Raw genomic sequence first — 22,539 nt, 5'->3', positions numbered from 1 at the left:
ATGTGTTGACCTTGACAAGAAGGATACGAGATATATTTATGTAAAAATAAGACAAAAAAACAACCTCCCTCCCCCCCACCCCAAAAAAACCCCAAACCCTGAGGCCAAAAACTACTTGAAAAAATGTTTTTTAGAGCATATTTAAAGCCGGAAATGAGTCACTTTAACTTCATCTGTTTTTGGTTTCAGAAGGGGAGAAAGGTCAAAGCTTCTTTGTTTTAAGTAAGCTGGTCACTACTTCTGAAGTGTAACATGATAGGGTTCAGGAGCCTTAATGAAACAGGCATTTCCCAGACACCCAGAGCTGTGGGGCAGTTCTCTGCAGTGGCCAGCAAGAACTGGGCTTCAAGAAGTTGTCTTAAACAAAGGCAAGGCGGAGCATGACCCTTTCTTGACTTTCATATCTGGGTGGGTGTCTGTAGCCACCTCCATGGAGAGTAGGATGCAGAAGTCAGCCACTCCTGTCTGCATTTTCATGCTTTGTGGCACATCATAGCCCCACAACCAAAACGATTCCAGTTCTATTCAGAGTAGGCACTAGACACAGAGCTTTGCGTTTTAGATGCTGCCCTGGTACAAGTGATGCTTTTTTTGTTAAGCCTAGGCAAAGAAACAAGTTAGGAAACAATTGTCATTGCTGAGAACACAAACACTAACTTCTAAAACTTCAATAGTCCTTAGAACTACTAGATTCAGCATCCTTCTAAAGGGAATGTTAAAGTGCAATCTGTCTAAACAGTAGTGAGGCTGAGGCTGATTGAGGAGATAGATTTTGAGAAACCCAGGCCCTGCTTTGAGGCTTGGAGGCCCAAACAAACTGCAGTCTGCAACAGGAAAGATAGTAAGCACCTCTCTCCTTGTCTTCACCAGATTTGTCAAAGTGAGATCTAAATGGGGGGGAGAGGGAGATTTGAAGCTCAGAAACAAAACTTGTAAATGTAGTTAGATGTTGAAGACGTCCTAGCCTGTCCTGTTGGTGGCTGGCCTACCCTTTGCTGCCCTCCGGTACTCCAGCTGGAACATGCTGTGTCCCATGTACCTCTGGACCGTAGGCTGGTTGTTCCTGACTTTGACTCGGCAACCTTTTTCAGGCCTGCTGTATTCCTGACCTCGCTTCCTCTGGGCAATATATTCACTCTGGGTCATCACTACCATGCCTGTCACCATTTTGCTTAATGGTTGGAGTTTGATGTTTTTGACCTTGGATTGAACCCAGTAATGAATAACTTCTCTATACTGGCTCAGCGGCTGAATTATCAGTGCCTTTCCCTTGGCAATATGCATGTTTTCAATGATTAGAAATGCAGCCTCCCAAGTAAGAAAAGGGGGTGCCTATTTACATGGGCTGCACTTAGTTGCAGATTCTGGAGCTGGAGATATTCCAGTATAGCTGCCTGTTCATAGACATGCTCCAAACTGTTTAGTGTAAGGACAGAACCTATCCAAAACCTGGTAAGACCTGCTCCTTTCACTCTATCCACTTAGGAAGGCTGAGAAATGTTTCCCAACCCTGCAACGCTTGACAGTTTCTCGAGATTTTTCATTACATGGTCCTACCAAATTCACCATGACCTTGAAAACTTATTAGAGAAACTATTATCCTCCAAGTTTACACCAGTAGCAGATGGCAGGTCTATGTCCTATTGTCTCCATACCAGCCATCTTTCTACCACTCTCTGCCTCTCTTCTGTTATTGTTATAAAAATAGCAAACCAACAGTTGCAGGGTTCTAGAGGTATAAGAAATCTTAAATACTGTCTACTTTAATGTTATTGTTGTCATCGTCATTACTCTTACAAAAGAGAAAATATGGCTCTGAAGAAAAGAAGTGGCTTACACAGAGTTGTTAGTGAAAACATCGCATCTTTTGACTTTAAATCATTTCATGGTGGTAAAATATAGTAAATTTGAGTAATATTTAGCTTCTGGTATGAAAAACTTCAAAATAATTACTTTGATTTTTCTTAACTATAGAAAATATGAGCAAAGGCTAAGTTTTCAATCATTTTTTTAAAGTTTATTTCCTGTAGTTGCTTTTCTTAAAAAAAATTTTTTTTAATGTTTACTTATTTTTTGAGAGAGAGATTGACAGAGTGTGAGCAGGAGAAGGGCAGAGAGAGAGAGGAAGACACAGAATCTGAAGCAGACTCCAGGCTCCGAGCTGTCAGCACAGAGCCCAACGCGGGGCTCAAACCCACGAATCGTGAGATCATGACCTGAGCTGAAGTCAGATGCTCAACCGACTGAGCCACCCAGGCGCCCTGTTCCTTTTCTTTACTGAATATATCCTGACCTATAAGACATCACTGATGATATAAATATGACCAGAACATAGAATGTATTCTTAGAGAACTCTTGTGTCAGAGGAGATTGTGGCAGTTTTAAACCATGGCTGCAAATTCTTTAACACCCTTCTCTTCAAAATTTGGGATCTGTGACCCCTTCCCAGTAATCTGGGTAGGCTTGTGACTGTTTCAGCCAATAATGGTGATGCCACAAGACTTTTTATCCCTATATGTTCATGCACTTGGTGACCTCGGCTGACATATGAGAAGCCCAACAATTACCATGAGACAAACATGTAAAAGACAACGTGCATACTCCACATGTATTGACATTCCTTTTAACAGTCCTGCTGGGCCCAATCTTCCCATTAGCCCTGCCAAAGCACCAAAATAGGAGCAAAGTCATCTTTGATCCTACATACCAATCCTTACCAGCTAAATACCACAGAGTGACTGTCAACATGCCATGAAGTAGAAGAAACACATGGCCAAACACCATCCAAATATTTGACCCAGAAAAATCACAAGACATCATAAGATTGTTGTTTTAATTCACTTAGCTTTGGCGTTTATTATACAGCAATAAATAACCAGAACAAGGATACAATAAATAAAATTTAAGCAATTCAGAAATAATAGAAGACATTGTCCTGATCTCTATGAGTTTGAAATTCATCTGGGTTAATGGGTAAGAGTCACTCATGAAGCAATTAGATCAATGAAAGCCAGAAAAGTCAAGGAAGACTTAGGAAAAAGTTAGAATTGAATGGATCTTGGAGAGAAGACATAACTTAGTGAGGGAGCAGCTCAGGAGAAGAGACCACTGTGATATTTAGCGAGTGTTAAAATTGGTATTAGAAACTAATACTAACTGGTATTAGTAATAGAAACAATAATCACCATGAACTTAGTGCTTCATATAAGCCAAGAACTCTACAGAGGCTTTTCTATTTTATTTCATTTATCTTTTAATTAACTTTCAGGATATGTATCATTATACCTTTGTACATGGGAAGAAACAGAACAGTTTGCCTGATGTAACACAGATAGTGTGTGGTAAAACCATGGCTCCAATGCTCGTTCTATACTTCTCCTCTAAAATCACTTTTCGCTAAAGTGAAAAATATAACTGTATTATACCTATAGCATATTAACAAAATTCAAAATAATTTCTTTAATTTTCTAGAGCTTTAGTAAGTAAATCAAGCGTGCATGTATTTTAACTCCTCTTGAGTCCACAATATAAATATAGTTATTAAAATTATTTTATCTTTGAAAACAATCATTTTATCAGTATTTTTGAAAAATCATTTAAAATGTGTTTTTTTTAAATAGAACTTAAAAAAATCCCCAATATTTCAGTATCATCCCTTTTTCAGTAGCCTCTTTTTAGCTTAAAAAATCCATGTTTTTCCCAAATGAGACATACCAACATTTCTAAAAGGTACTCTCTGGGGGATTTTCTTCTCAAGAACTCAGAAAATACCCTCTGTTATGTAGCTGAATCCAGGATTAGTTATTTCACTGAAGATATTTTAATCTCTATAAGCTATTTAACAAGCCCGAAATATGATGAAGGAGCTTGAGCTTTAACATACAAAAATAAATGAATAATCAAAATCATATTCTTAGATTTAACTAAAAGAAAACACATGTGAAAAGGTGCAAAGATCTGTAGAAAGACAGGGTTTAAGTGGTCATCTGGTATAGAAAAGGTATGAGTAGATTCGGTGGTGTTGTCTATGATTTAAATTGTCATTAAAAACACTCAATCCTGAAGTGATAAACCCAAGCTTTAAATCACACACTGTGAGTGTCTCAGAAAGCAAAAACCCCATCTCTTAAAAGGAAGAAGTGAAACAACACAATGTGCCCATGAAAGAGAGTAGATCTGTGTGAGCAGCAAACAATGTTCTTATGCATCTTTGTTCCAACATGGCATAAAGTGTATGGCATAGCTGGTAAGAAAAACTCCATGAACAGAGATGACATTTTCCCCAGAAATGAAGAGCTTACAAAATAGCCAGCATAGGAGTGTTTCAAAATCAGAAATCTGTGATACACACACACACACAGAGCCAATGGTCTGTTCCTCATTAAATGATTGAATTAAGATTATTGGAAAATAGAGTAAATGTCTGTCTAAAGAAGTAAAATGGCTATCGATGTGTCATTGTTTGACAACCTGTATGTTATAAACATTTTCTTGTCATTTTTGTTCTATTATACAGAAATACCCAAATTTACTAATTTAATCTTCTTTTAAGTAGATATCAGATTATTTTCTTCTCTTTCACTAGTACAGAGAACTTACATGGATATAAATTTTGTGCAGATTTATAACAATTTTCTTAAGATAAATTCTTACAAATTAACTTATTAGGTCAAAGAGTATACTTGTTTTTCAGGCATTTTTTACGTATGACCAATTTTCCCTACAGCAAAGTTGTGCCACTCTGTGCTCCCAAAGCCTGGGAGAGTGCTTCTCTCTTTTCAGTTAGTATAGCAATGTAAGTTTTTTTTTTTTTTTCTAATGTGAAGAAAGAACCCATTTTCTAAAAGTGTGAATTTGCTAAGTGTCTTTATTCCATTTCCATTTGTTGTCTTTTTACACTATTTTTTGAATGTATTAGTTTTTCTTTTTTCTTTTTTTTTAATGTATTAGTTTTTCAACCATCAATTATATCAATATATTCCTTATAGGTTCATACTTTGTTACTATGATGTCGGCTGATCACCTATAATTTCTCCTAGATTTTTATGGTTTAATTTAAAAAGCACATTTTTAATTCACCTAGAATTCATTTTGATGTTTCCTGTGAGGAAAAATGTCTTTCTACTTTTAAAAAACACATATATTAAAAGCTATACATCCTAATCACATATTCTAATGATACTCTAAACATATTTGTAACTTTTATCTAAAATTATTTTCAATGCCAGTAGACACTTATAAAGCCACATAAACACACTGCTCTGAGATTTATAAGCATACTTTGATTTTGATTAGAAGTGGAACAACTCAGCTTGATCACTTATTTCATACAGCAGACTTGGCTTTGATTGACTTTTTGCTCTCTCTAAAAATAAAATCTGACCTCAATTGGTGAAAATTCACCATCACTAAGGATATTTCAAAGGATTTGTACCAAAGGTACCCAAAAATTCCCAAAAGAGGATTTCCAAAAATATTCTCAGCGGTGGATTAAATGTCCTCCTAAATTGATTAATTTGAAATTGGCAGCACTAATTTTGTATTGTTGGGATTTTAAATTTTGGTTTTATTATTTAATGATTGTGTTTCTTATATTTTCTCTAAGAACCAACTTGCTAAGTGACTAATCTTATATATTAAATGTATCTGGTGTGATTTCAAAATACCCATCTACTTGTGGGGAAAACCATTTATATCAAAGCAAGGAGGTGTGTGTGTGTGTGTGTGTGCGTGTGTGTGTGTGTGTGTGTGTGTGTGTGTCTATGTTTTATCCAGACTAATTCTAGGACATATAGAACATAGTATCTCATGAATAGATATAGGATTGGGAACATTTTTGTTAAACATATATTCTTTTTCTGGTAGCTTTAGTAATGAGAAGCGCAGTAAACTAGGAACACATATCATACATTATGCTAATTAATAGAAATAAATGTTCTAATAACACTGTTTTTTTGGACAGAAAGTTTATTTCTAGAAGTACCAAAGAAAGCATAGAACTATATTTTAGGAAGTCCAGAAAGGGAAATTTTATCTAGAGGTGGCAAACTAGTCGGCCTAAATTCTTCCTATTCACTGAAAAAAAATTTTTTTTTCTGTCTTCAAATTGTCTTTTATTTTTGTCTTCAAAATGTAAATGCCATGGGGTAATTCCCATACCTTGAAGCTACCACAGGCTCATCCCACTCCTGAGCCCTAAGGTATTTGAATTTGCAAACTCCAAACTGGAATTTTTCAAACACATCCAGCACTAATTAAATAAAACCCTACACATTTGAGAATTACGGCTATTTGTTTAAGAAAGGGCTATGATTAGAAAAAAAGTAGAAAAAAAAGGCTATGATTAGAAAAGGGCTATGATTAGAAAAAAAAGTAGAGTAGAGGATTTATTCTTCAGCTCTGATAGGAAGAGTAATGGAATGATTTATTGAATGTTTTACCTTTGGAGTCCACTCACCTTGTGAACTATAACCTCTTAATTCTTAACTGGAAGTTCAAAGAGAACTCATGCTTTGGGGTCAATTCTTTCTTTGGTCAGGGTGGTTCAAGGAGCACCAAGATCCTTGTACAAATGGAAGTCCCCTGGCCATTTCCCTTCTCTTTTCACTTCCAGCTTCATTCTGTACCTGCAGGGGGTCTTGTGCACACCTATGCAGGTGTTATAGCCACACGTTCAAATACCAGTTATGTCCATCTTTCCCCGGAGCTACCTTGTAGTCTCATAGTTGGTGCTGTTAGTTACCAAGAAATGAATACGGAAAGGGCCTCTTCAGGTCTTAGAAGCAAGCTCAGGGTCATTTGAGCAGAGTTTAGCAGGTTGGGCGCCGCCTTTAGATGGGCATGTCTTCTTAGCATTGTGTACTGTTCCATAGGAAGTAGCATGGCTGGAGAAAGGCCCCAGAAGTGTTCTCCAAAGTACAGGAGTCAGAGTGGGGGAACTTTTCTTGTTAGTCCAAGGGTAATAACTATTTCTTGGAACTAGAATCTTGGTGATTCATCTAGTCTTGGTTCCCAAACCAGCAGTTTCATTTGTCCTGTTCTTCCCAAAGACCACAGTTTTGCCTGGCACTCTGATCTTTAAGATAATACCTTCACTTCCTTCTGCTGATGACTTGGATTTCTGCCTGATGTTTGCTCCAAGCTTCTTGAGCATCTTATGAATCCAGAGAGTTGAAATCTCCACTCAGCATCCTTTTAAAAATGTATTATTAAAGTATGGTTGACATACAGTGTTACATTAGTTTTAGGTATACAATATAGCAATTTGACAATTGCTCAGTGCTCACCATGATAAGTGTCACCATCTGTTACCATACAATGTTATTACAATATTATTCACTACATTCCCTGTGCTGTACTTTTAATCCCTGGGCCTTATTTATTTTATAATTGGAAGATTGTTTTGGGTACGATCATGGGGCTGACTGCTGGCCTTAACTCACATCATAGGCTACCTCTGGCTCCTTTTTTCTGATTACCTGTTGTGCTCTAGTAGGCTTACCTTCTAGCCTCATTGTCTTACCTGATTTGGAATCAAGCGAAGCTCCTATAGAAGAAATGCCAACATACACACTTGTCCTGGGCAGGATGGCTGCAGGCTTGTAGAGACGTCAGAAGACAGTTGCTACCAGTCACCCAGGAACAAACATCTTACAGCCATTCTTGTTAAGTGATTAAGAGACCATTTCAAGGTGGGCCTCAGGTCCTTTTTGAATGCATGTACAATTATCTTAAAGGGAGTCAAGCAGATTTACCTTTAGTGTAGGCCCTACCTTGCAGAAGCATCCTAGCCTTTCTTCTTGCAAATGCCTGAAATTGCTTTAATGGGAATACAGTCTCTCATTCCATAATTAGCGACAAAAGGCTTAAAATACACAAGGCTGACTATGGTTAGGCATTTACAGAAACGCATTCACACTCAAGTGTCATCAATCAATCAGTTAACATCTATAAATGGCAGATATTAGATCTCTTCCTTTTTGATGAGTGTATGTGGTGGGAAAGATAGTAGAAAGAAACTTAGAAAACTCAGTGCTTCTGCAATGTGGATGGACTTCCCATTGAGATGGGGAAAGAGGAAATGAGCAGAAGGTTGGGAACCTAGAAGGCAGCATTGAAAATTTCGGGGATTCAATTACCTTCCCATTGCCAGATGGAATGTAGAATTCAGTCTTGATTCAATTCCACTGGAATTGGATTCAAAGAGTATAATCTACAAATGATTAATCAGTGATGTGATTATGTTCGAAGAACAAAGTATTACACTACAGATTCTGCAGAGAAGAGATAATAGCTATCTTCAATTTACATTTTGACACCTGAATGCACAGATACGAAGCAGCTTCTCATGTTGTGTGGAGTCCAGGGTAAATCTCAAATCAAAGCACAGGATTGGGACTGTCGTACAAAGCTATCCTCAAAGATAGTTAGCAATAAATTAATATAGTAAGAAACAGAATATGACTTTCCCATAGGAAAAGCAGAGCCACCCACTTGAAATGCCTACTTTGGAACTTGCAAACAAGTTTGATGTCAATCTGTTTTTCAGGATTTCTTGGCTTAAAGGATTTAGTTCTTCCTAAAGTAAACAAGCTAGAAGGCTCTGATTAGAAGTAGGCTGGAGTGCTTGGGTGGCTCAGTTGGTTGAGCGTCTGACTCGATTTTGGCTCAGGTCATGATCTCACATTTATGAGATGAATCCCTGAGTCAGGCCCTGTGCTGACAGCACTTGAAAGCATGGAGCCTGCCTGGGATTCTCTTTCTCCCTCTGCCCCTCCACGCCATGTGAGCGCACTCTCTCTCAAAAAAGAAAAAAATAAAAAAGGAGGCCAGACACCTGATAGGATGCTGGGGGAAGCAATATTTTTGTCAAAGGATGCCTTGCTCCTTCCTCCTAGAAGCTAACACTAGAGTTATGGTGGCATTAGGGAGTTCTTAAAAATAGATAGCAATTAATTAATTAATTCAGTAACTAATTGCACATTTATTGAGGATCAATGAGAGATGTAGTATAAGATACCATGATTTGTTCTGATGACGAAACAAATATTAGCCATATAAACGCTTATGGGTTTCTGTTGATAGAAACCAGCTAAAGTTAACATTGAATCCAGAGGAGATTTATTATAAGGAGATATGGCATTCTAAGCCACCGAGGATACCAAACCTCAGGGAAAGATGCTTCAGGAGGCCATGGAACGTATTCCTTTATTCCTGGGGCCATGACTGCCATCTCAGTACCTGGCACATGACTAATAGTGCTTGATTAACAATTGTAGAAGATACTTGATTGAAGACCAATTAAAAAAGTAGAAGATACTGTAGCAGGAAACCCAGAAAATGGTCAATTTCCATGTGTTATGTCTTTGCCTTTGCACTTGTGTTCTCTCCGCTCACTTGACAGAGAATGTTGAGGGTCCACCATCCTGGAATGTAGATATTACAATCCAATTACACTTATTAACTGTATGTGATTCTAACTGGATCAAAATAGATGCTTCGTCCCAAGAAGTGGCTTTGTCCTCATGACCAGGACTGAAATAATGTGGTAAAACATGTTCAGGGGGCGCACCTAAAGAGAACAGTTCTGAGTGATTTTTATTGCAGAATTGGTAACTAACGAAGCCAAAACTGGATCCTGCAGTAATAGGGCCCTTCAATATGTATATAAATGTATATTGTTTCTCAGTGTTCTACATTGAGCCATCTCCATTCAGTCTCCCTGGAAACAGGCTACTTACACCTGTGTTTTCAAATAACCTCCTATAAGTTTGATTCCAAAATCTATATTTTTAGCATACAGCTCTTTCCTGAGCTCCAGATCCATATATCTGTCTTCTTACTTAATTTTCCATGGTTGTCTCTCAGACACTTCACTTTGGTATGCTCAAAACTGAAATCGTCTTCCCTCCAAAATCTGTACCTCTTCCAGTATTCTTTAACATGTAAAGGTGGATGTTTTTTTTTTTTTTTCAAATACACAGTAAAGGCTATGGTGAATATTGGCAAATTAGCATCATTAGAGTCAAAAACATGGATACAAAAAGGACATCTTGGAATTTGGAATAGAAAATTAAAATCCGAAAGCTGCCAGCAATATCACACATTAATAAAATGTTTGCCCACACATAGTCTGAAAACAAGATGTAATTTGGGAATTCAAATCAGTTTATTTGGCTATTGGAGGAAGGCTTAGTATTAGGGTGACTCTATATCCCAGTTTTCCTGGAACAGTTACAATTTTTTCCTCTTCACCCAGCATCCTGTCTTGTTTTACATTTGTTTCCATTGTTTTATTTTTTATATTATTATATATTGTAATAATTATATTTGATATTCATATTATTAACAGTTGAATTAAACTAGTCTTACATGAACTTAGTAGAACTCCACTAGCTTCTGTCATGTTCTCATCCAGTAATGTGTGAGTCATATGTAAGGTGAACAGAATTTATATTCTATCACTATTCCTAGTTTTGTCCAGGCACAGTGTGTCTAAGCTCTCATTTCATCCAAAGAAGCTAACTCCACGTGGTACCCATGGGGTAACGGGAGGGGTATTCTCCTCTGATGCCCATGATGGTACTTGGTATACTAACCAGTTGTGCCAGGGTCCATAGAGTGGTCTGTGAGATGCACAGAGTTGTCAATCAGTGAATTCGATGAGAAAATGAGAAATGACAGGTTGTGTATACATGAAACATAAGCAGTTAGTAAAGGTTGAGCATAGCCTGCCATGGGAAACACAAAGAATAATTTAAACAGTCTTGCTAGAATGATTTTGGTATTTATTATATGGTGCAAATCTCTATTCAATAGTTTTATTTTTGGTAATACCTTTATGTTTCCTAATATATTTCCTTTTAAGCAAAAAAATAAACTGAAAAAAGAAAAGTGCATGCTTATTGAACAATTAAATATTGGTTTACCATACCTCAAATATATTTTGACATTGACTATATAACCTGCACAAGAGGTTAGGTGACATTTACTATCCCCTATCCTCAGGGGACATAGCTGTACGTGTAAATAGAAGGTGACAATTTGCTAAGCACCATCAATATATACTACAAAAGAAATGTCTTTTGGAGGCTGAGTCCAAAGTAAACTATTTAACACGCGTATATAGTCAGTGTGTTTATATATCACTCTTTGAGACATGAGTTTTCATTTAGATCAGATGACAGCTCATCTCAGTTAATTTCACTTATTTTGATTCCAAGATTTCTTTTACATACAAAAACTGAGGTTATTGCTTTTATTTTTGACCCATTAGTAGGAAAAAAGAAACTCTATGAAGTGTTAGATGATGTCAATGTTACATCAATGTCATCAGATATTTCAAGTAGAAAATTAATTCCAAAAGTGGTTTAATTTTTTTCCCATCTAATTTACAGAATCCAAGTAAAACTTTTGAAAGTGTATTTTGTCATAGATGAAATGCATGACATTCCTGGAAATGGAATTGTAAATTCTTTACAAAGTTCAACACTGAGGATAAAATTGTTTTTTCTTACATTGATCATAAGAAATTTTGGAGTAGTGTGGAACCATACTAAAAACAATGTTTTTAACAAACTAAGAAAGTTATGAAGCAGATATATATGCAGATTTGGTCGTGGCACACATATAGCTCATACCTATTTCCAAACAAACTGATGTATTCTACGCATCAAAATAGAAGTGTTATTGTTTTAGAAATCATTTATTTCGGAAATTTATTTTTTTTGAGTAGATCTACTACATAGTACCACCAATAAAACAAGAACAGTTAGTTGGCCAAAGCAAAATAATTTTAAAATTCTACAACTTCCATTATTTTCAGCATCCTCTTCAGCTCTTAAATCTATCCTGGTGTGGATGATCAATTATATGATTATCCTACCTTTTAAATAAAAGAGATCCCTGCCTATCCATTGAACAAAGACATAAACCGGGAGGTCATTTGACTCTTCCTTCTCACTCAAACATCCAGTCATTAAATAATCATATTTTAAACTAAGTTCCCACTTCTCTGTCACTATCTGAATTCAGTGCTTTCATGTTTCTCTCCCAAATTTCTTCAAAAGACTTCTGTCTGGTCTTCCCTTCCCCATCTTTCATCATTTCAATCCATCCTCCATACTGCTGTCAAAGTGGTAGTTACTTAAAATCATTTGAAACTTCTCAATTTCCTACAGAATGAAGTTCAAGCTTGTTGTCATAGAAGGTTTATGCCTAGCTTTCCTATTTCACTTCTTGCCTCTTACCTCCATGTACTCTTTATTCCTTCCACATCTGTGCATCAAATATACTGTATTCCTTCAGGACATGAGACAGACAAAATTTGTTGAGCCTCTTACAATCTTTTTCCCTTTTTTCTGCTTGGCTCTTAGCCTAAGGTACATTCCTTTACCACAGCAGCACACATCATCTATTGTAATTGTGGGTTTTCTTTTTTTTTTTAATTTTTTTAACGTTTATTTATTTTTGAGACACAGACAGAGCATGAACGGGGGAGGGGCAGAGAGAGAGGGAGACACAGAATCGGAAACAGGCTCCAGACTCTGAGCCATCAGCCCAGAGCCTGACGCGGGGCTCGAACTCGCTGACCGCAAGATCGTGACCTGAGCTGAAGTCGGACGCTTAACTGACTGAGCCACCCAGGCACCCTTAATTGTGGATTTTCTATCTTCCTTTGTAAACTGAGTTTCATTAAAACAGAGAGACTGTATTTCCTTTAATATTCCCAGTAATGAAAACACTCCCTTACACATAAAAAATGCAGTAAAGGGGAATACAAGGTAGAAAAATGAGTGTTGTAATGAGAGGACAAAGGGATAAGTTATTTCCAGATAGAAAGAGGGGAAAATGCACACAGAATCTGAAGTTTTAATTGATCTTGTGGTACGTATAGGATTTGCACATGCAAAGATGGAGAGAAAACAATTGCAGGCAAAAAGTACGGCTGAAAAATATAAAAAGAATCTTGGACACAGTGAGAATTTAGTGTGGGTAGAGTGAATTAGAACAGGAAGTTGAGTGGTGAGGGATATTTGCAAGGTCTGGATCTAGATTCCCGATGTCAGTCTAAAGTTCAGGATTTATTCTCTTAAGAATGGGAAATACTCTGAGTGTTTGAATAGGAATCATGCATCTATAGCTACACGTCGTCTGAAAACTATATGTGAGAAGACTTCATAGAAGGAAAAGAAAACTAGTTAGGAAATCATTGCATAGGCTAGATGAACCATAAGTAGTGCTATTCTGGAGCCAGCTTGTACCTGCTAGTGAGAGCCAGTTGCTGTTTTCAGGAATTTTGTGAGGCAGTTTTTATATACAATCATTATATTAAAGGTTAAATTATGTAAACTTACAATTAAAATAATTTGTATTAAAAGTAAAGTACTAAATACTCAAAATTATTCAGTTCATACTTAGTTTACTATTATCTATGCATTTGAGGTTTACACATATCTACATTGTGCACATGAGATAAAATTATGTACTATTGCATATCTCTTCCCAACTCAATTTTAGTGACATTACGGTAGTAGCTTGAAATTAGTCATGACAGAGCATTTACACTACAGTGATTGGCAAATGCTGCAATCATGACTTGAGTGTTTGGCGTGTTTATTGTCTAGATTTAAGAAAGTAATGAAGACGATTATAATAATGCAGATTAAACTTAAAATTATGTCTATAGTAGTTCCATTGTGAATACCACAAAAATTCATAGAACATTTTTTTCTTTTTTTTAAAGATTTATTTATTTTGAGAGAGAGAAAGCACAAGTGGGTGAGGGGCAGAGAGAGAGGGAGAGAGAGAGAATCCCAAGTAGGCTCCGCACTGTCAGTGCAGAACCCAATGGAGGGCCTCATTCCATGAACCATGAGATCATGACCTGAGCCAAAATCAAGAGTCAGACACCTAAACAACCCAGGCACCCCCGTGGAATATTTTTTCCAATAAAATAGAATTATCCAAAGGTGCCCATGTGATTACTGAATGAGTAAAGTTTCAACTTGCGCCTTTATTTTTTTTAGGATCTTTACATCAGAACTTCATGTGTTCGTCAATTGCAACCATGGGTTGATTGACTGTCGGTATGAGAGTTTGGTGAAGATCAACAAATGCATCGTGTGAGAATGAATTGGATCTGTGAAATTTACAGCAAATAATATAGATTTTACTATAATTTTTAAATTGTGTGCTACATACCTTTTATATTAATAACATTTATATTAAATTTATGTATTTTGTCTTGCATCTATCTAACTATATCTGTATCTATATTTATATCTATCTATAGATACACACATTTTTCGGAGGGGGTGAATGACATATTGTACACTGCTGGCAATATGACCTTAGCGGTAAAAATGAGGAGAAAAGAATGCTTTCAAAAAGTATTTGGAGGATACGTTACACAATGTGAAAACTATAGGGAAGGGAATGAGCAGTGGTAAAGAGATGTATGATGTTTTGAGGCTTGTTGAAATATATACTTTGGAAAAATATGAAGCACAAGTAGAAAAGATTTATGAGGAAGAACAGTTGAGATTTTGACTGTTGTATAGATTTGAGAGTCATCTGCATTGAGGTGTCCCCAAAGTCACTGTAAAAACTATAAAAGGGAGAAAATAGCCTAGAGAGATCTATGAGAGGAAACCTAATCTTAGAGAAAAGGGAAAAAAAAGGAAATGCAGAGAAAGAATCAAGAGTAATCAAAGAAGTGGGAAGAGATCAGGAGACTACGGATGGGGTGATAGGAACCTGGGAAAGAGAAAATGTCAAATAGGACATTGTCAATAGAGATGGAGAATTTGCAATCAAAATCTGTATTGTGTTTGAAACAAGTAACCTAAAGGGGAAAAATTAGTATTTAGATTAGAACAAATCGCCACAGAACACAGTAAAAGATAGAGCATATGACGTACATGTTCTCAGAAGAATCGGGAACACACAAGTAATTTATCTTCCAGAATATCTGTAGGTTTGTTTAGAACCCCAATTAAACTCTAGGGGATTGCATTTAGACTGTCTTGACAAAAACCACAAATATAGGCTGTAGATTCTGAGTCCTTGAAAGAATTTTCCCAATACCTCAAAATCAAGTCCAGGAATGGTGATTGTAGTTGGCAAGTTCTGGTATTAGGAGTTCTCAATTACTCACATGAGAGCAAAATCCAAGAGTTAATCCGAGTGATTACAAAGTGAAAGACATGTGGGCGACATACCTAACACAGACACATACTCATAACTGAAGTGTGAGCTTTATTTGATAAGGGTTGTGACAGAAAATGGATTTGGAAGGAAACTGGACGGCAGGCTTCGTCAGCTTTGTCATCATTCAGGGGGTTATGCCATGCTGAGCAGCTAGAATCCACACTGCAGCAGCGGCATTAATAGGACAACTCTGGCCTTTCTGTTTCCCACTAGGTGCAATGAAAAATTGACAAGACAAAGTTATATCGAGAAGGTTGCTATGTCCCTTAATTACACATGAAAAACCAGAATTTTCTAGAAACTGGAGAATTGGGCCAGGTGATTCTCCTGAGATTTGGGAACTTGTGTTTTACATATTCTGGATATATTACCTTGATAATCTACTTTGAAGAGATTTCCCCTACAAAATTGGGAGATCCCTAGAAGTGACTTGCATTTTATTAGTATTGTTGTCAATATTACAGTTTTATGATTTCTCTCTTACATATAGCAAGGTCACTTGACATTTAATATACTTCTTTGGCCAAAGTTAAAGTGGAATTACTATCAGAGTATGAACACACTGCATAGTAGTATTTTTTTTTTAATTCATAAAAATATTTCTCTGCGTGAGCTTAAAGGCAAGAAGAATGTTATGTAAGGGGGTAGGGAAAAACCAGGTATATATATGCCCCCTTTCCAAAGAAGGTCACATTCTGAGGCTCTGAATGGATATGAATTTGGGGGGTGGGTACTAGTCAACCCACAGCAGCTCATAATTGAGTTAAAAATTTTAGAGAATATTAAAATAACTATAAAATTACAGATTGAAGTTTTCTAAGTAATGAAGATTTTATTTGGATTTATTTTGTATCATATTCTCACTCATTTTTCATTTAGTTTAATTTCTCCTTCTCTAGTTGCTCCTGTCTCAGAAGGCTATGTCTTAACCAATGAGAAAGGATAAATTCGCCCCTGTGGTTGATATTTATGGGAATGCAAGGTGACAGGTAAGCTGATGCACTCTTTCTAAATATCTGACCCACAAATGTAGCCAGACGCTTAAAAATAAAATCTGTGTTTCCTAGCTGTGTGGTTATATTAATATCAGACTAAGTGACTTCAAGAGAAGGAGTATTGCCAGAAATAAAGAGGGCATTTCATAATGATAAAAGGGTCAGTTTATCAAGAAGACATCTTAAATGTGTATTCGTCTAATAAAAGAGTCTCAAAATCTGTGAAGCAAAGAAGATGCACTTAAATCCACAATCACAGCTAGACATTTTTAATACTCCACTCTCAGTAACTGATAGAACATATAGACAAAATATATCAGTAAAGATATAGAAAATTTGGACAGTTCTGTCAAAACTCTTGGCCCAAACAGTATTTTATAGAACATTCCACCCAACACGGCAGAATACACATTCTTTTCAAGTACATATGGGAAGTTGACCAAGAGAGACAATAGCACAGGTGAAAAAAATAAATGATTTATTTTTACAAAAAGGGAAATTGCACAGAGTATATTCTCTAACCACAACAGATTTATATTAGAAGTCAATAATATAGAGAAAAATCTCCAAATATTTGGAAATTTAAAAAAGGGTATGCTTTATGAATATGATCTCAACCCTTAAAAAGAGTGCCGGGAAAACAACTTATCCAACTCTTTGAATTCCAGGTAGGTACAGAAAAGTATCCACTAAATTGATCAAGAAAATGACCACTCAGAAGCAAATAATCCTTTTAAAATGTGTAGGTAATAGGGCTCCGTAAGGTTGTCTTTGCCATTAACCCTAGGCTGGCTGCATCAAGAAAGATGTATTCAGCATTATGAACGAGCCTTTTAGCTATCTTAAGATTATTGAGATAGATGCTGTAACTTTCCATGGTTCCATCTTCTTTTAAAACCTCTAGAATCTCAAAGACTTCCTGGAGCTGCAGAGGGTGTTGCCAATCATCGTGGAAATTTAAAGTAAATGCTTTTTCTACAGATGTTAATGTCATTGTTTATTGACTGTTTACTCAGCTCAGATGTAATTGGGGTCATTAGGGATCCAGTCAATACCTGACCTTTTCCGATAAAGGGTGCACGCTGTGTTACTGGGCCTCACACCAGCCAGCCCTTACGTGGCGCGCAGCTGTTCCCACAGCGCAAAGCAGAAGCAGAGGCGCCATCCATCGCTGAAACTTTTTTGGGAAAAAAAAATCTTCTGCAGTAGACATGGTGTTTCAAAAATCAGACAAAATATATTTCATGGAAAATCTATTTTGAGATCGACATTCATTTGAAAAGCTAAAACTAGCATCCGGATAAAAAAAGGAAGGGATGAAACATCAAACTGAAAATATCTTTCTATATTGTGACATTTTCGCAAATGTAAATGAGACCACCTTTAAGGCTGTCACAAGCAAAGAAATTCAACTGGGGTCTTGATGACTGAAGGGATGTTAAAGAATCTCTCATCAACGGACCACAAAGAATAAAGCGAAAACTATCCGTAATGTGCAGATGTTATCAGGATGTGACTTCAGCACAACCCCACATCCTGATAAGGAGACAAAACTGCAGATGTTTAATATATTACAGGAACTAACCACAAATTCTGTTTTGCTTCTCCAACTTTATAATGTTTAATTTTTTTACGACGTGAATTGCACTTTGGAAGATCTTCCTCTCAACTTAATTACTTTGTAAGTCTAAATGCCCACTGCTAGGATGAGGCGAGTTCTGGGTGGAGTGGTCCAGAGATTCCCCCTCCCTGGGTGCGGGGCAGTGTGAAGGATGCCTGGAGGGATTTGTGTAAGTCCTCATATGCAGGCATGAGGAGAGAGTTCTCATTGTTGTGTGATAGTGGAACCCTAGGTGTGAGATAGAGACCTCGCATTGATTTCACAACAAACCTGCTTTAAATCTGCTGGAGTCCTGGCAAACCAAAAGAATTCATAGAAACTCACATTTGTTAAACAGAGCAGAAAATATTTGGAGATGCGTAGCAAATAGTTCTGCCCAGATGACTTCTTCTTCTGAAGTTAAAAATGATAAATGATTTAATAGATTATTTTACACTATTTCGAAAGAAATTATTTGCCTCGGTGTGAATTCTGTTTGGGGGAATGCTGGGTATTCTTTTTTTATATTCTCAAAACCAGCCAAATGTCAAGTCATGAAAAAGTTGTACCAAGACCTATATTTCTTTCATTTTGATTAGTTTAGATATAGTCATTTTCCAGGAAAGTTAAAAAAAAAAAAAACAGTCCATTTATTCTGTTCAGATGCTGTTTTTGACCCCATCTCTAAGTGAGTGTGGGCGGTTGGGGTGGAGTAGGGCAGGTTGGTACCCTGTTCTGCCACCCACTGGCAGTTTTTCTTCTCTTCCTCAGGGAGCCAACCTTGCCCTTCAGGGCCTTTATGCCAAACAAGCCTACATTGTCTGGATCAAAAGGACGGAAGATTACAGAATAAAAACACAGAAAAAGGAGAAAAAGGTAATTTTTTGAAAAAATAGGATGACATCTTTGAGATTAAAAACATAAACCGTGCTTATTAGTTTTTTGGGGATGGGCTTGCACTTTAAAAAAAAAAAGATAACTTATAATCAAAAGAGTAAATGTAAGACGCACACCCAAGATTTTATTTTTACTTTTAGTGGGAGCGATTAAGTCTGGTGTTTATAAAGATGAAAAATCAGGGACAGCTATCACCCAGAATCAGAACTGGCTTAAGAAATATTCTTGAAAAGAATTTTCTTTGAGATTCAGGAAGGAATAAAGGGGGTTAACATATATACCGTACTTGATTCCAGAGGGTAGTGATAGAGGAGGAAAATAAAAGGTAGAGCCCTGCTTCATCTTAGAAGTTTCAAGTAAGCAAAATAATGGCATTCTGGTGATTAGAAACAAACCAAACCAAAGACAAAGCCATTCCTGGTTTTAAACCAAAGACAAAGCCACCCCTGGGTTTACAGCACATTTACATATTTATGTCCACATGGAATGGATGCAGCAGAAAGTGAACACGGTTCATCTGTAAAGGTTGGCTTATTGTCGGTCTGTGTTCTCTGTATGTTTCTAGTCCCAGTGCTCGGCCCAGTGTTGGGCACATTAACACTGGCCAATGATGTGAGTTGAATTAAATCATTGAACAAGAGAAAAGAACCCCATTCTGGATATCAGACAAAGTAAAGGATTCAAATACGTGAAGACTTCCACACTCTCTGTCTAAAGGACCATCTCAACTTGTAAGAAAATTTCATGGAATTTTTATGCCAGGGTAGGCGACTACAGAGGGAATGAAAGAAATTCTTCAGTGTGAGGTGGTTCCACCTTCTGCTAAGATGTGACCGCCAAAAAAACTCAAAAATATTTTGAGGAGATGCTATCTGCCAAAGGGATTACCACAATACATGTAGGATCAAAGAAAATTCCACATTTTACCCTGGTGATTAGCTGTAATTAAATAAAGTAAGTCTTTTTAAACTTCATTAGCAGCAAGACGTTTGCTACAGCAGAGTGGGCACAAATCATCCATTCTTAATTAAAAGATAATCCACAGGATGGCCATAATCTTCTTCTAAAAATACACCATTTCCCCCTGAAAGACTTTCTCATCAAATAAGGATAAATAACAGTTTCTATGAGTTTAAGCCATGAAGGAATGGATGCTCCTCCCGTTTGCTTGAGTGAGTGCTGAATGTGGCTGATAACATCACTTTGGCATGCTATTATCTAAAATGGTAGAATACCTCACTTCAGCAAAGTCTGACATAAATCTTTGAAAACAAAGACATTGCATATGTATGAGCTGAAATAGATATGACAGTGTTGGCACATTAATATTCCTGTCACTAGGGGGTTTCAAACTTTTAAGGAGAGAATGGGAATGAATTCAGTCTGTAGCTGGTAAAATAAGGCAGCATACAGTAGGACAATTAGGCATCACTAACCATAGTAAAATATGTCCAGAAAAAGGGTTCCCCTGCTCCCTGACTTTGGTAAAAAATGACCGTGGGATTATCTCTTGGGAATGCCAAGAATAATTAATTTGGGTTAGAGATTTGCATGGTTGTTCTAAGCATACTAATAAGAATGTTCCGTGAAGACCAGTCCCAATCAATAGAAAAGAGAACTGTTTTTCTCTTGTGTAGCCACTGTGGTGGTTCATGGTAACAGATGTTTCCACTTATTCCACAACAACCCTCATTAAAAGTAACCGTGAGGCCTAATTGAATAGTTCTCCTCCTAGTTGGATTTGTGCAGAAAATAGTCCTATTATTGTATATTCCACAATTATTTCGTTTCCTGTTTTTGCTTGCTGATATGAAAAGCTTTACCATAGCGTTTTTTTTTTTTTTTTTTTTTTTGCTGAACTCCCCAGGATGAAGTAAATGGGTGAAAAAGAAACTTCTTTTTACTCCATCTGACTCTGTATGGACTTACTATGTGTTGGGAAGTATCTACTTACAAATGCGAAGTATTTTTAGAAAAGCCTTATAAATCATCAAATTCTCGAAAATCACCACTTACCAGGGAAGATGACATAACAGTTGCATTCGATTGCGATCCTTCGGTAGGGGGGTGAGCAAGTTATTATTCAACACTAGGTCTTAATGAAAATTCGACACTACGTTACACTTACGGTGTTTGAAGCCGATGTGGAAATGTTAGAAGTTTTCTTTTGGTAAAACATATGCATTGGCCTGGTGAGTGGAAATGAGGGGCTGCTTAAAAGATTTTTTTACCCAAAGCTTTTTGGACACATTGCTGTAACCCTGGGAGGCTTGGTCTGAGCCCTGAACAGCAGTTGCCCAGATGCAGAAAAAAGGCTTCAAAACCTCTCCTTTGACAAAGAGACATGAAATAATATCTGACAAAGGCATCGCAAGCAAACATGATGGCAAATCAGCAATTATACAGGCGACAAAGGAGAGCACATCTCACTTCCAAATGTCTTTTTTCTTCTTCTTCACATTTTACTAATAACATCTCAGAGAGGTGCTTAGGTCAGTATTTTTAAAAACAATTTAATATATGACCGTGCTTTGGGTTTGGTTTAACTCCTTTATTACACTAATGCTATTTGTCATTTCATGCATGTGTCAGCATTGTTTTTGAATGGCAAAAAAAGGTTGGGAATAAACCAAGCACAAAGAAAGACACTTGCAGCTCACTATAGGTAACTTTGTTTTAGAAAGGAATAAATACTCCACCAAGATAGGCTAAACAGCACTTGCTGTCTCTTAAATGGAGTCGTATGTGGAAGGAAGAGGACCTACAATGAATCAAATAATATTGGTGAAGAAAAAATGGCAGCAAAATTGACCAGATCCAAACTGCATAGCTTCACTCTTTAATCTCAAACTCTCTTGCTCTTGAATTTGGAAAATAGGTAAGAGAAAGGCTTTTAAAAAGGAGTTATAAAGTTAAATTTAAGTATGAAAATATTTACCTTTTTTATCAAATAACATACCATGAAAAATTTACATTTGCGAAATTAATTTTGAGCCCATCGTATAATAAATCATCATTAAAACCATATGTGCCCAACGAATTCAAGCCCAGGCTTCAACCGGGATGGATATGAAGGAAAACAATAATGATAATAAAAGTAATAATGATATCAATAATAATAAATGAGATGGAACATGTACTTCACAAATAACTGCAATACACAGTTCCTCAAAATCTCTGCCTTTTTATTGCATAATGATCAATCTGCTACTGATCAAAGGTATGCTGTACCTCAAATAAGCAAAATGCTCATGGTGTGAAATTAATGACATGAACTGTAAATGAAAACAAAGCTACTTAGGCCTTTAAAATTATTTTCTTTCATGTGGATTCACTGCAGAAAAATAATGAATTGCAGCCTCTTCTTTCCTGACATATTTGGGATAGTTCACATGACTTCGAAATGGCTTAAATATTTTACCACCCACTATAGAATGTTCTGAAGAGGGGAAGGAAAACGTGTATTTGTTTTGCCGGTGGTCATTTCTTACTGTCTCATTCAGTATGTAGGAGTACAAAAGGTATACTGTTAAAAGGAAATGAAGAGCAAACTTAGTCAAATGTATTTGAATGCAAGAATATAAGGGATATATTAGAAGATGCTTGATAACTAGAAATCAATCCATTTACCACATGGTCTGTTAGTATAAAGATTCTGCAAGACCTCAGAGAATCTCGTGTGCTAATCAAGTTAATTAGCTGTAGATAAGGATACTCTTAAAATTAGGTCTGTAAACACCAGACTTTTATTTTATTTTTTTATTATTTATTTATTTTAAAAATTTTTATTACATTTATTTATTTTTGAGAGACAGAGAGAGAGACAGCACAAGTGGG

General features: G+C 36.6%; 1 long non-coding RNA gene across 1 annotated transcript in view; it reads left to right on the top strand.

Annotated features, from left to right (window-relative positions):
- The window catches only part of LOC109502285, a 45,710-nt gene extending 23,175 nt beyond the window's left edge, over positions 1-22,535 (top strand). The window contains exons 4-8 of the long non-coding RNA XR_006583107.1: positions 14,028-14,123; positions 16,110-16,199; positions 17,110-18,681; positions 19,268-19,433; positions 20,570-22,535. This is a non-coding gene — a long non-coding RNA (uncharacterized LOC109502285). The remainder of the gene's footprint in view (positions 1-14,027; positions 14,124-16,109; positions 16,200-17,109; positions 18,682-19,267; positions 19,434-20,569) is intronic.
- Positions 22,536-22,539: the final 4 nt, after the last annotated feature.

This window comes from Felis catus, chromosome A1, assembly GCF_018350175.1.
Source record: "Felis catus isolate Fca126 chromosome A1, F.catus_Fca126_mat1.0, whole genome shotgun sequence".
Lineage (NCBI taxonomy): Eukaryota > Metazoa > Chordata > Mammalia > Carnivora > Felidae > Felis > Felis catus.
Note: the sequence above shows the minus strand (reverse complement) of the source record. Positions and strands in the feature narration are given on the sequence as shown.